Raw genomic sequence first — 13,689 nt, 5'->3', positions numbered from 1 at the left:
AGGATTAAAAAAAAAAAAATGGTTACCAAAACCAAAACTCAAAAAACCCTCTAAAACCCTCTGAGGTTAATGCCAAGTCGGTTGTCTATGTATTTCAGTTCCCACACTTCCTCGGGGCCCATGATGGAGAAGGTCCTCCTGCTCTTGATACTTCTTTACTGAGCGGTAAGAAATTGTTGGGTGGCTTTCGAAGTCTGGAGAGCCACTCTGAGCAGGATGGGTGTGGTCGTTGCCCTTGGAAGCTTCCATTCTCCCCTACGCACACATTGTTTTTCTGCTGCTTCAGGCTGTCCTGGATCTAGCTCAGCCTTCCAGGTCCTAGGTGTGTGATGTTCCCTAAGCTTGCCTTCTGTTTGGTTTTCTAATGAGAGCAAACAGAAGAACACAAGAGAGATTTTTCTCTGTTCAATCACCGGCAAGAGTTGAACTGGCTGAGCACGAGAGAAGCTGATTGGAGCTGCAGCGAGGCTCTCTGATTCCGGCTTCCAAATGTTCTCTGGGATGCAAGCCAAGCAAACACCCCCACCCAGAAGTCCCCAGGAGTGTGGGGAGGAACAGGATGGAAGGAGCTCTGATCTCAGGATCTCAGGAAGGGTTCATATTGAGAGGGAGAGAGCATGGAAAGGTTCCTCAGCGTCTCTGATGGAACCCCTCCCGAGTTTGAGAAGCTACAGCAATGAGGTGCAGGAGATCAGAGGGGAAGGTGGGAGGGAAGGGGAAAGCATGCGTGTGAGCGTAGGAAAAACACCTGTGCCGCTGAACGGAAGTGTCCGGGCCATTGTGGACCAGGGAGGGAGCTGACATTCCAGAGAAAGGGAAAACAAGCAGAGGCCAGGAATCCGCGAGAGCCACCTCTGGGAGGAAAATGCCTCCTCTTCATGATGGAAGCACTGTGTGCACCCAGGCAGGTTGCAGAAAAAAGTGGCTGGGCAGCCGCTGCCTGCGTGCACCTGTGTGAGTTACCTGACCTGGTCACCGCATGTGTCGGTTGAGGCCCTTGTTCCCATGCACTGACTCGGAGACCCACAGTTGTGCGTGCCGCTCGGAGTCTGTGTGGTGAGGGGGGTGCGGTTTGTGGTCAAGAACACTATGAAATTAATTGGCCCCTTTGGGATAGCTGAAGCCTCTATCTCTGGACTTATTAGCACAGGGCTCTAACTAGGTGAGATGACCAGTCGTACGGGTGTAGGTTAGCCCTTGGGTGTCAGGATTTCTTTTCTGTGCACGACAAAGCGGAGACTGACGGATGTTTGACAATAAGCACAACTGAGAGAGCCTGTGGGAGCTGGTAGCAGCTCGGCTTTTTTGTATGTGGCTGACCCAAATATCCTGACTTTATTCCTAGACCGTGCATTTGGGTGTAACGCGTGTGCACGCAGTATACTTTCTCCGTAATGTTTTCTTCACTTCTGGGGATGTTCTAGGTGGGCCTACTGGGGAGTAGGCTCTCTTAGTTCAGGCCGCTGTAACAAAAATACCATAGACTGTGTGGCTTCGACCACACATGTTTATTTTCTCACAGTTTCGGAGGCTGGAAGTTCAAGATTAAGGTGTCTGCAGATCTGGTCCGGTGAGGGCTCAGTTCCTGGTTTGAGGATGGCCATCTTCTTGCTGTGCCCCCATATGGCAGAGGGCAGAGAGAGGAAACGATCTCTCCTGTCTTCGAAGAGTGCTAATCCCATCACGGAGCTCCACTCTCATGACATAATTATCTCCCAAAGTCCCCTTCTCCAAATACCATCACATTGCAGATTAGGGTTCCAGCATATGAATTTTGGGGGAACACTAGCTTTGGGACGGAAGTTTGTACATAGGGAATTTTTTGGGAGGTGCGGTGTGAGGGAGGGTGGGAAGCAGGATTGGGCAGCAGGAACAGCTAGATGGTAATGGAGTTGCAACAGAGGCCTTTGTCAATGGCACAGGGAACTCTGGGTCTAAGGTAGCCCTTCAGAGTGTCCCAGATTGAGGCCAGGGTCTAGGCCTTTGTGCCTCCACATGGCCCTGTCATTGGGTGCAAGGGATTGTTTGGAAAGGGTCTACCTTGGATGAGGTGGCTCCCATTGGTCAAAGGCACTTCTCCCTAGGAACTGGTGTCACCAGGGCAGCTAGGTGACCACGTGGTGCCTCCCTGCCGTAAGGGGATCTTGCTGGAGTCCCACAGCATCCACTGCAGGGGGCGGTGAGAGCCTCTGAACATCTACATTCTGAAAGGTGTTCACCACTAGGGGTGTGTTGGTGGTTTCCAACAACAGAATGGCTTTCTTTATGGTTCTAGCCTCTACATCGGGGGAGCCCAGGATTCAGGGGGGGAAGGCTCATCCACAGGACTTGGGAGTCCCGCTCCAGAACACCAATGACCTCCTCACCTGCTGCAGGAGTGAATGTGGGCCATTTCCCTTCTGCTTTTAGGGAGCTGAAGTTGGTCACTTGAGAACAGCACTGTCCCAATAGAACTATAACGTGAGCCACAAATGTGAGCCACAGGTTTAAATTTTGCCATTTTTTTTTCAAAAGAACCAGAAGAAATTAACCTTAATGATAAGAGTTTTTCTAAACCTAATATAGTCAGAATTTTGCTTCAGCATATAATCAGTATAAAACAATTTTAATAAGCTGGTTTTAATTTTCTGGTACTAGGTCTCTGAAATCCAGCGTAAGTTTTAGAGCCTGCATTTGGACGAGCCAGATTTACAGTGCTTGGTAGGACGTGTCGTTCGTGGCTACTATTTGTATTGGCAGCTTTAGAATGCAATTTCTGCTATGAATTCCATTATCCTCCTCCCTCTGCAATGAAAAAAATGGCCAAAAAAATTTTTTTTTAATGTTTCTTTATTTTGAGAGAGAGAGATTGAGAGAGCAAGCGAGCAAGCAAGCGTGTGTGTGTGAGCAGGGAAAGGGCAGAGAGGGAGAGAGAATCCCCAGCAGTCTCCGTGCTGTGAGCACAGAGTCCGATGCAGGGCTCCATCTCATGAATCATAAGGTGAAATCAGGAGTCAGACGCTTAACCAACTGAGCCACCCAGGTGCCCCAAAAGTGAAAAAAATTTTGAGGGGAATTAGGAAGCCAATAATTCAAACTCGTTACCATTATTACTCAAAAGTATGTCCAAAGCACAGGATTGGATCTTTTTCGGGTGTGCCATACTAAGGCAGCTATTCAGGGTAGGCACCTTCCTTCTAGAAGTCTCTATTTCTGCTATAGTGTTTACTGATTTAGCTTCTAAATCTACATGGTCAGTTTTCAGCTCGGGGTCACCTGGACTTTGGGGCAAGTTTCCAGAGTGATAAAGTTTATAATTAACTGAAAAAGAACAACAAAGTAGCCACAACCTGAACTTAATATTAGCATAAATATTTTCAAGTCCCAAGATAACTGGGATATTAGGCCTCAAAAGCCGAACATACCGTTCTCTCTTTCCCACAAGCACTTTCCCAAAGTAGAAAGTCAACGATTTTCTCTGTTGTAAATGAGGACAAGATTTTTTTTTTTTTAATTTTTTTTTTCAACGTTTATTTATTTTTGGGACAGAGAGAGACAGAGCATGAACGGGGGAGGGGCAGAGAGAGAGGGAGACACAGAATCGGAAACAGGCTCCAGTCTCTGAGCCATCAGCGCAGAGCCTGACGCGGGGCTCGAACTCCCGGACCGCGAGATTGTGACCTGGCTGAAGTCGGACGCTTAACCGACTGCGCCACCCAGGCGCCCCGAGGACAAGATTTTTTGTAAGAATTTTACTTCTAAGAATATTTTGGGCAAGGGGCGCCTGGGTGGCTCAGCTGGTTAAGTGTCCGACTTTGGTTTGGGTCATGATCCCACAGTTCGTGGGTTCAAGCCCTGTGTCGGGCTCCGTGCTGACAGCTCAGAGCCTGGAGCCTCCTTCAGATTCTGTGTCTCCCTCTCTCTCTGCTCCTCCCTCGCTCACGCTCTCTCTCTCTGTCTCTCAAAAAATAAATAAACGTTAAAAAAATAATAATAAAAAAATAAAAGAATAGTGATGTCCAAAAGAAATGTGATATGAGCCACATACCTAATTTAAAATTTTCTGGTAGCCACATTAAAAAAAGTGGAAAGAAACAGGTGATATTAAATTTAATGATGGATATCATTTAACCCTATATACTCCAAATACTCTTATTTCAATAGCTGATCAGTGTAAACAATAATGAGTTACTTTACATTTTTAAAAATTAAGTCTCCAAAATTGGGTGGGTATTTTATACTTAGAACACCTCTGAATTTGGGTGCTAAATTTTCATCAGAAATACTTGATTTATATCTGCAGTTCATAAAATTTACAGTGGAAAATGTAGATTTATATATTCAAGTTGTTCCAAACCTACTTAAAAGTTTTTTAATAACTAAAATGAGTACCTCCCTCCCCAAATCAGTTTTTAAAAAAATATTCACATCCATATTAATAAAACTAGTTTATCAGCAAAGAATGAATCGATTTGACCTTGAAGCAAAGTGAAAAGTAGTCCTACTGAGTAAAGTTGTGTTTAGTGGAGAACCACTTACGTTGCTTTCATTTTTAGATATAGACTTAAGTTTAACTGAAATTATGTCAAATAAAAAATTCACTGTCTCAGTCCTAGCAGCCATGGTTGAAATGCTCAGTGACTGCTTTAGAATATCATAAGGTATGGTTGAATTGAAAAGAACATAATAGAAATAGGACTCTATAGTGATGACTGCAATGTGTCTGAGTGGCTATTGTCAAATTTGTGTCCTTCCTCCCTCCCTCCCTCCCTCCCTCCCTCCCTCCCTCCCTCCCTCTCTCTCTCTCTCTCTCTCTCTCTCTTTCTCTCTTTCTTTCTCTTTCTTTCTCTCTCTTTCTTTCTTTCTTTCTTTCTTTCTTTCTTTCTTTCTTTCTTTCTTTCTTTCTTTCTTTCTTTCTTTCTTTCTTACATTTACTTAGTTTTGAGAGAGAGAAAGAGAGAGCGAGAGAGCAGGGGAGGGGCAGAGCGAGAGGGAGACAACAGAATCCAAAGTAGGCTCCAGGCTCTGAGCTGTCAGTACAGAGCCCGAGGTGGAGCTTGAATTCATGAACTGTGAGACCATGATCTGAGCTGAAGTCGGACACTTAACCCACTGAGCCACCCAGGCACCCCTGTGTGTTTGTTTTCAGCGTGTGTGTGTGTATGTGTCTCTGTGTTTTCATGAGCTACCTTGCCGAGTCTCTCTCTCTGGGATCAGAATTGCTGCTTCTCTACCCTTCAGGGGCATTGGATTTTATTTCCTGCCTGTCAGATACTGCTTTCCATCGCCCCCTTATCCAGCTTTTTTGCTTCCTCCTGTTCTCCTTTCATATCTGACTTTCTTTGTCACAGAGTCTGTATTTTTTTTTAATCGATTTTATTTTTTAGAGCAGTTTTAGGTTCCCAGCAAAATTGCATGGAAGGTCCAGGGATTTCCCACATATGCCCTATCCCCATATGTGCATAGCGTCCCCCCCTTAGGGACACCTGCCCCAGAGTGGCACATTTGTTACCCTCCCATGAACCTACACGGAACCATAATTACCCAGAGTCCGCAGTTGACCTTAGGGTTCACTCCTGGTGTTGTACATTCTGTGGGTTTGGGCAAATGTCTAATGACACTATCCATCATTATGCTGTTGTACAGAGTAGTTACACTGCCCTAAAAATCCTCTGTGCCCCACCTATTTTTTAAAAATTCTTTTTTATATTGAATGTTTTTGAATTTCTGGTAATGAAACAATGGGAGACAGCTTAGATTTTTCACTCACTCTACCATAAAATCTAAGAAAACCGAAACGAGCAAATCCCTGTGACCCTTGATTGATTTCCTTTTCTTGGCGGGGGAGGGGGGTGTCACTGACTAACAAAGGGGAAAAAATAACCCTGCTTCTAAATCCATCTGAGGTCAGCCAGGCACTCCTGGCTGTGTTGGGTTTTGCTGAGAGGGCTGCTGGGGGTGAGGTGTCACTGGCTCTTTTTGGTCTGAACCCGACAATTAACTTCTGTTTGAGATTAAAAAAACCCCGACAATATAGAAATCTCTCAGCCCTTCTGTCCTTGCAAGGGGTGGAGGAGGTCAGCTCTGCTTTGTGAGGTTACGGTTGCCATGGAAGAAATAACGAAGCACCCTCGCATGGATGGGAGACATTCAGAGGCCGAGGGGAGGTCAGCTGGGCTGGAGGGTGGGAGGAAGTGAGGTAGGTCCCTCAAGGTTAACTTGGGCCAGTTGATGTGTGACCTTGGGCAAGTCACTGTCTCCCTGGGCGTCAGCTTACTTCCTCATTGTCAAATTCGGCTGCTCTCCCTGTGGTTCCTCCACCATGATGGCCCATGAGTCCACATGCACTTTTCTGACTTTCTTTTTAAAGTTTATTTTGAGAGAGCGAGAGAGAGCATGCACATGTGCAAGCGGGGGAGGTGCAAGGTGGGGGGTAGAGAGAGAGAGAGAGAATTCTCAGCAGGCCCCGTGTTCACGGCTCCGGCCCCGCGTTCACGGCTCCGGCCCCGCTGAGGGGCTCGATCTTACAAACCGTGAGATCGTGACCTGAGCCGAAATCAAGACTCAGATGCTCAACCAACCGAGCCACCCAGTCAGCCCCGGCCAGCTAGGGGGGCACTTTCATCCCCGGTGCCAGCTAGGTACCCGCTTACAGATGTGATGTTAAACCAAACATTTCCATTATTAGAAGTGACGGGAAGAAGGAAGGAAATCGTAGCTAACGTAGTCCCATGTTCCGTTTTCACTCCCCAAATAATTCAAGTCTGTGTGAGTTGTTTTTGCAAGGCTTGTCAAGACTCAAAAATGTACCCGCCAGTAAATACCAATTAGGGCCTGGCACACTGATGTCTTGGGAGCGTTTCACACAGTTCGTTCTTAGTCAGTTTGCCAAGTGTTTATTGAGTATCTACTTATTTTTAAGCTTACATTTTCAGGCTCGTATTTGGTGCCAGGCCCTGAAATACACACTTTATAGAGGTCACTTATTCACTTATGTGCCAGGATACGGAGATACTTTAAAAAAAAAAAAATCCATAAACACAGTTCCTGTCATCCAGAAGCTTCTAACATACTTGGAGATGTATAAACTATCTGCGTGAAACAGTTAAGAGTCCAAGGCATTGTTGTATTAAGTGCCCACATGGTAGTATAATCAATAAATGCTTCAGACATCCAAAGAAGGGAGGTGATTTAGGACTCAGTGGAGTCTGGAGATAATTCTCATGAGGCATGTGGAGAGAAAGGAAGGAAGGTAGTTTGTTTTTTCGTTTGTTTGTTTGTTTTTAAGGGTTTTATTTTGAAAGTAATCTCTATGCCCAGCCTGGGGCTCGATCTCACAACTCTTGAGATCAGGAGTTGCATGCTGCACTGACTGAGCCAGCCAGGTGTCCCAGAAGGTAGTGTTTTGAGTAGGAATAAGTTGAGTTGAAGTTTAGGTTGTGGTTAATAGGAGGATCTAGGAAATAAGAGACACACGTAAGTCATTGTTGAATGAACAAATAAATGGCTTTAGGCTTTTTGTGTTTCGGTGACTGAACATAGGCTATTGGAGTATCGAGAATGGTGATTGTGGTTTCTGTTGGGGGCCTCTGGTTTGTGACGAGGATCTGTCTAGGCGGAGATCCTCACAGGCACCTGAACTGGAGCACAGATGAAAAACCCAGCGAGGAATACAGATTTGAGACTTACAGAGTAGAAGTGATGGTGAAGTCCTAAAATAGGATTTGTTTCCTAAATAGAGGGGGAGAGCGAGGGCAGAGCCATGTGAAGGGCACAGAGCTTGCACTCAGGGGGAGGAGGGAGTCAGCAAAGGGCACTGAGAAGGGAGACCAGAGCAGTAGAAGGAAAGCAGAAAAGCATCCTATCTAGTGGTCAAGGGCAAGGAGCTTTCCTGGCGTGTGGGCCCAATAAAGGGAGGAAAATCTGTGCCGTGGAAAGTCCAGTCTACCCCTTCTGGAGTAGACTAAAGGACTTTTGTGGATAGAGCTTTGCTCATTCTACACTTGTAGATAATTTTGCTCAGAGGCCTGGATGTTAAATGTTTGCTACAGAGGTTGAATCTTCTTTCAAGTACATTTTACAAGATAGAAAAAACACAACAACCAAGTCTCTGAGAGCCTATTGAGTTTACAGCATGTAGAGGGATCATCGAGGTCTCAAACCGATTTTCCTTCCCTTCTGAGAACCCTCTCCTGTAGACTCCCTCATTTCTGCAAATAATGCTCATGTGTTTTTGCATGTCCCCAAGCTCAGACGCAACCACACTGCACACATAAACCAGCTCCCCTGACGGAGCTCTACGTTATTTGGGAATGTCTATAGATTTTGCAACTGAAATCAAGACAAGAGAATCATCAAGCTATGAGTAGGTTCACTTCCAATTCCCAAGTCCGTATTCTTTTCGTTGTGTAAGTCGTCCAGTGAATTTCATTATGGTCTATAATGGAAACGTGATCACGTGGAATCAGATGTAAATCAACTTCCGTTATATAAACAGGCACTGTTGGGAGAGCCATGATCAGATGGAAAATGGTTTGGGGGTAGGAGTGGGAATAAGAGTTTAGGAAATGATCCTTTGGATTTTTTCCCCCTAAATTCTGATTAAACCTCTAGCTTCTGGAGATTTCTAGGGGCTCACAAGAGCCTGTCAAGCTTAGGCTTAACTAATTTGTTCAAATTTGTTTCTGAAGGGATGATACTGAGTAAGAATCTGGGTCCTCCTAGGCCTCTGTGGAGGAACAACAACTTTTGTCCTTTTGTTGATAGTTTATCCCACTGGAGCCATGCTTATTTTAGTTCAAATCAAATCATATCATCAAATATTTATTATTCCCCGAGTCAGATGGAATTGAAAAATACTTACAGGTTAGTGACCCATTTCTCTACATGATACCAAGTGGCGGATTTTTCATTCATGATTTCAGCAAGTATTTATCAGGCTCAGTATGGTGCAAGGTGTTTTTGAATCTACAGAAGGGTATTTGGAATGACATTCGTTCTCCAGGAGCTTATCATAACCTGGATGGAGAGACCAGAACAACTCAAATAAAAGAACTTTAAAATAATGGCTAAATCTGTCTGGCATTTTGTGGTGCAGCCTATGTGCTTAGGTATTCAGAGAAAGCTAAATAGTATTAAGTGATGCAGTAACCAGAGATGGCTTCCTGGAGGAGACAGACCACAAACTGGATGGATCATGTTGGATGGCAGAGTTAAAACTGGAAGAAATACACGACCAGTCTTACTCTTCCTTTTTCTCTGCCGTAAGTGGGAACTTCTGTCATCCCAGCAGAGGATACTGATCGGTCTTTTCCCCGGAAATGCTTTTCAGAGTACCAGAATTGTAAAAAAAAAAATTGCATGTAGTTCCATTAAATCTGGTACAAGACTTACCTCCGTCACATATCCATGTAATCGTTCAGAGGCAAACTCTAGTGGAGATGCATTAATTCAGTGTAGGTACTCTCTGCTTTAAGGAAACAAATTGGAAACTTACAGAGCCAAAGTAGTTAGAGATTAATTCACTTTAAAGATATAAAACTTTGAAAACGAAAGATTTTCTGGCTGGCATCGGTAAAACTAGTAGTAACAGCAAACCACTGTTTGCTCAGCAACTATTTGCAACTACTGTGTGCCTGGGAATTTATATTGAATTTATGTCTTGCTGCCCGTCCTGTTGAACACCCTGCAAGATGGCAGTTTCTACCTCAGTTTTACGTATGTGGAAACTGAGTCCAGAGAGTCACATGGCCAGTGAGTGGTGCACCGAGGATTTGAACCCAGCCGTCGCTGACTCCAGAACCCCTGCTCTCTGGGGGTACCTCCCCCCCACCAGCACTCCGGTCCAGCATGAGCACTCTGCAGTGCTGGGAGCTCTCATAGGAAGGGGAGACTGTGTTCTAGAATTGTGACATAGAGTCTAGAAACTCTGAAGGGAGGAATTCTTCACCCAAATAAGGACACTGGGTGGCAGGATAATTGGAGGAGAAATTTCAGAGTTTGGAAGGTGCCTCAGAGTTCTGAGCGTCCTCAAGAATCCCTCGCAGGCCTCGGATGTATGGTCCTGGCCGCCAGCATTTCAGCCTTGTGGTGGAATCCAGCGTATCATTAAGTGTGAAATAGGAACACGGAGAGCCTATGGGACCAATGTTCCCTCCTCACAGCCTGATGTCCGGGTTAAAGTTGCCAGATTACACACAGGATGCCCAGTTAAATCTGAATCTCAGGTAAATGACAAAAATGTTTACAGTAGAAATATGTCCCATACAATGCTTGAGACATACTTATACTAAAAATGTATTTGTCCCTGGGGTGCCTGGGTGGCTCGGTCAGTTAAGCATCTGACTTTGGCATTTGACCATGATCTCGTGGTTTGTGAGTTCAAGCCCCACGTCGGGCTCTGTGCTGACAGCTTGGAGCCTGGGCCTGCTTCAGATTATTTGCCTCCCTCTTGCTCTCTGCCCCTCCCCTGCTTGCACTCCGTCTCTCTCAAGAATAAACAAACATGTAAAAAATGAAGAAAAAAGTGTATTTATCCTTTATCTGAAATTCAGATTTGACTGGGTATCCTGCATTTTTATTTGCTGTACCTGATATTGCTAGCCCAGCCTCGTGCCTACTTTGGGGACAGGTTTCTGGCCTGCTTCCTTTTCCTTTTCCATCTGAATCCTGTCTGTTAGGCAGATTAGTAGAGCCTCAGGTCACTTTTGCAGCACTCAGGCATTCATTTATTGAATCTTCATACTAACCTTAGGGGTAGGTACTATTTGTTCCATTTTATAGATAAGAAAATTGAAGTACTAAGGGGTTAAGTAACTTGTTCGGAGTCACGCAGCTAGTGACAGGGGAAGGATTTGAACTGGACGATGTGGCCCCGGCATCCGTGAGTGCTCTTTTTCACTCACAACACCATACCTACTCTTGTGTCATTGGGACAGAACAGAAGGAAATCTGCTAAGGAAAGAGAGCCTCATGGAGTAGAGAGAACCATGCAGTTCCCGGAGCTCAAAGGAAAAGAGCATAGATAGAATGGGGGGGGGGGGTGTGATGCACTCGTGGGGGCAAAGCAGGAGCTGGCCTGCCTTCAGTCATCTCGAGGGTTCTTGACATTTATCACAGTCAGCCTCTCCACAGTCAGTGGTCCTGCTGAGCACCGGGCCACACGTGGCTCTTCCACCCCCTCCCAAGGTGCACTCGATCAGCTTCTCTTTCCCAACTACCTTTGAAGAACTCCCCCAAGCGGATCCCTGACCAGCACGCCTCATCATTCATGACAAACCGTTTTCATATCCGACAGGACCGAGTGGGTCTGTGCTCACCACAGTCTTTCTGAAAACACTTAAGTCCATTTATTGTCTTTGCTCCCCTCCCTTCCCACCTTGCAATGGGAGGACATTTCTCAGAACTCAGGCTGTGAAAAAGGAAAGCTCCCTCCAGAGATGTTTACTTTGCATTCAATTTTGTGTTTCCCTAAGGGACCAGCAAAGCTCAGTTTACCTAAAAACAGAGTTCTGCTTTAACAATGTTCAGGCATCTTCTGTGGGCCACATGACTGTGCTAGGGACTGGGATGTGGCGATGGGTAAGAGGCACTCAGTCTAACTGGCACGGGAGTCCCTTGATCCCCAAGGGGAAGCAGTTTCTTTCCCAGAAAATTCTATGCCAGAGGCAAAAACAAGCAAGCAAGCAAACACAAACACTGCCCAGGAACCCTAGAGATACTTGCAAAATGACAGAGGATCCTGGACGATGCATGTGGATATGGATGTCCAGGAAAACACGTAGTATGTGCGTCTGGGAACGGATGGTGCAGGGCACTGCTCGACAGGATTAGGGGAGTATGAGAGGCGAGGGAAGAGGAGGACACCGTCATAGCTTCGAAGTTCTGTAGCAGAGACCTTGCGGTGAACATTCATTGACAGGACCTACTAGGTGCATGATACAGAGTTCCCAGGTAACTACTTAGCCTGCAAAATTATTGCACAAGTGAAATTTATTAACACGTGAAGCCATAATTATCAAGTAAAATAATGACAGTAATAACTCCAGAGCAAACTTCTAAAGCAAAATTAGAGCGTTTATTACTATGGGTATAACTTAATTTTACCTACCCCGATTTGGACTTGTTTGCTACAGAGTGCCCCAATGCATGGTTCTCCGTCCAAGGTTAACAGGCTTTCGTTTCTTTGACTTCTTAGTAGCTTTGGACTTCAAATGCCTTTTTCTCTCAGGCCGTTTCCCCTGGGTTTTACATCTGAGGATGTCAGCGGCGCCCAAGAAGTCATATGAGGGGCGGCAGCTTTTACCATTCCTGAAATACAAGGGAAGTCTCTTCTCTGTGAAATTTCAATCAGCTTGATGCTTCTTTTGTCATCGATTCCTGTATTTTAGGAGAAAGGAATTTCTTCAAGATCTCTATTTGCTTAATGCTTAAAAAAAAAAAAAAAAGGATTCTAATATATATTAGTATCCTTTTCCAGACTGCTTTGAGATAATAAGAGAAAGATTTTGTCAAGCTACAGAACCAAAATGACCAGAAGTAGCTAATGAGATGAGGGAAAGTGGGTAAGTCCATTCACAGGGGGGCAAAGAGTGTGAACCTTCTGATCCTGTAGGTTCCTCTCCCCTCTAGGCTGGCAAGGGGGCAGGTGTCAGACCAAGACAAGAAAGATGCAGAAGAGCAGGAGTGGGAAATAGGAAATAGGAGATAGGAGAGGCTGGTCCACAGTGATGAGGACTGGAATCCCAGTGTGGTCTTCCCATTTGGCGTGTGCGAACCTTCTCTCCCGCACACACAGCTTCAGAGGCTCTGGGGCCGTGGATGCTTCATCTCCTTTCACTGTCCAGATTTGTCCTCAAAAGGAACGAGACCACCATGTGAAATTCTGAACTCTTCAACAAAAGGGAAACCGGTCAAGATGTGACATTAGTTCTGATGATAAAGCTGAGAATCAAGACGTGAGGATTCCTTGGGCCCATATTTTTGTTCCCATGGAGTTGGTCTCTGTCTGGATTTGTGGGTTAGGGAACAATGAGTATTTCCGAAATTGAGGGGTGCTGCTTTGAAGCCTTGTGATAACCATAGTAGCCGTGTGTGATCTCCTGGTTCTACACAGTTCCCAGATGAGGGCCACAGGATGTAAAAATTGAAAGAGCCCGGAGAAACCATCTACTCAGTCCTTTCCTAGAAATCTAGATATGTTGAGCCTCGTCCAAAGTCGCAAAGCCAGTGTGCCACAGCTGGAACCGGGTGTCCTGACCCTCAGTCTAGGGCTCTTTGCTGGTTTCGCTCCATTTGCCCTGGCTTCACTCTCCATGCCCTGGGAGGCTGATGTCTCCGGACTGTAGTACCTGTGCCCCCTTATTCTTGGCTTTCCATTTGAGTTTGGTCAATAGGCACGACTGGAAAACCAGGAGGCAAGAGGCAAGAGGTGGCCGTCCTCGTCTGCACCACACCCCTGCCCTCCATTCGTCTGGTTTCGTCTGCTGTGTTCCTTTAAGGCACGGGTCCTGCCAGGCAGCCCTCTTCCACAGCTCTGGCTCTTGCCAGACTCCCTGCGTGTACAGTTCCTTCCCCCTCGCCCCTTAGACCTTGGGGCAAATATAACTTCCCACTTATCACCAATCTTTACTGGCTCCTTTAATTCTGTGCCAAACTGTGTACAGTTCTTTCCTAAAAATCTTCCGTTAAGCCCTTTTGAGTGTGTTGTCC

At 45.7% G+C, this 13,689-nt stretch overlaps 1 protein-coding gene and 1 long non-coding RNA gene across 3 annotated transcripts in view; one reads left to right on the top strand and one right to left on the bottom strand.

The window, feature by feature from the left end:
- Positions 1–13,689, top strand: part of TMEM178B (transmembrane protein 178B) — a 356,181-nt gene that overhangs the window by 138,297 nt on the left and 204,195 nt on the right. The window lies entirely within an intron of this gene.
- Positions 6,896–9,872, bottom strand: LOC113604182 (uncharacterized). The gene is made up of 3 exons (XR_003426046.2): positions 9,373–9,872; positions 8,843–8,997; positions 6,896–7,435 (listed from the first exon to the last, which is right to left on the bottom strand). It is a non-coding gene; the product is annotated as an uncharacterized LOC113604182 (long non-coding RNA).

The sequence above is a fragment of the Acinonyx jubatus genome, chromosome A2 (assembly GCF_027475565.1).
Source record: "Acinonyx jubatus isolate Ajub_Pintada_27869175 chromosome A2, VMU_Ajub_asm_v1.0, whole genome shotgun sequence".
NCBI classification, from domain to species: domain Eukaryota; kingdom Metazoa; phylum Chordata; class Mammalia; order Carnivora; family Felidae; genus Acinonyx; species Acinonyx jubatus.
The sequence above is the reverse complement of the archived record's forward strand: the minus strand, read 5'-3'. Positions and strand labels throughout refer to the sequence as shown.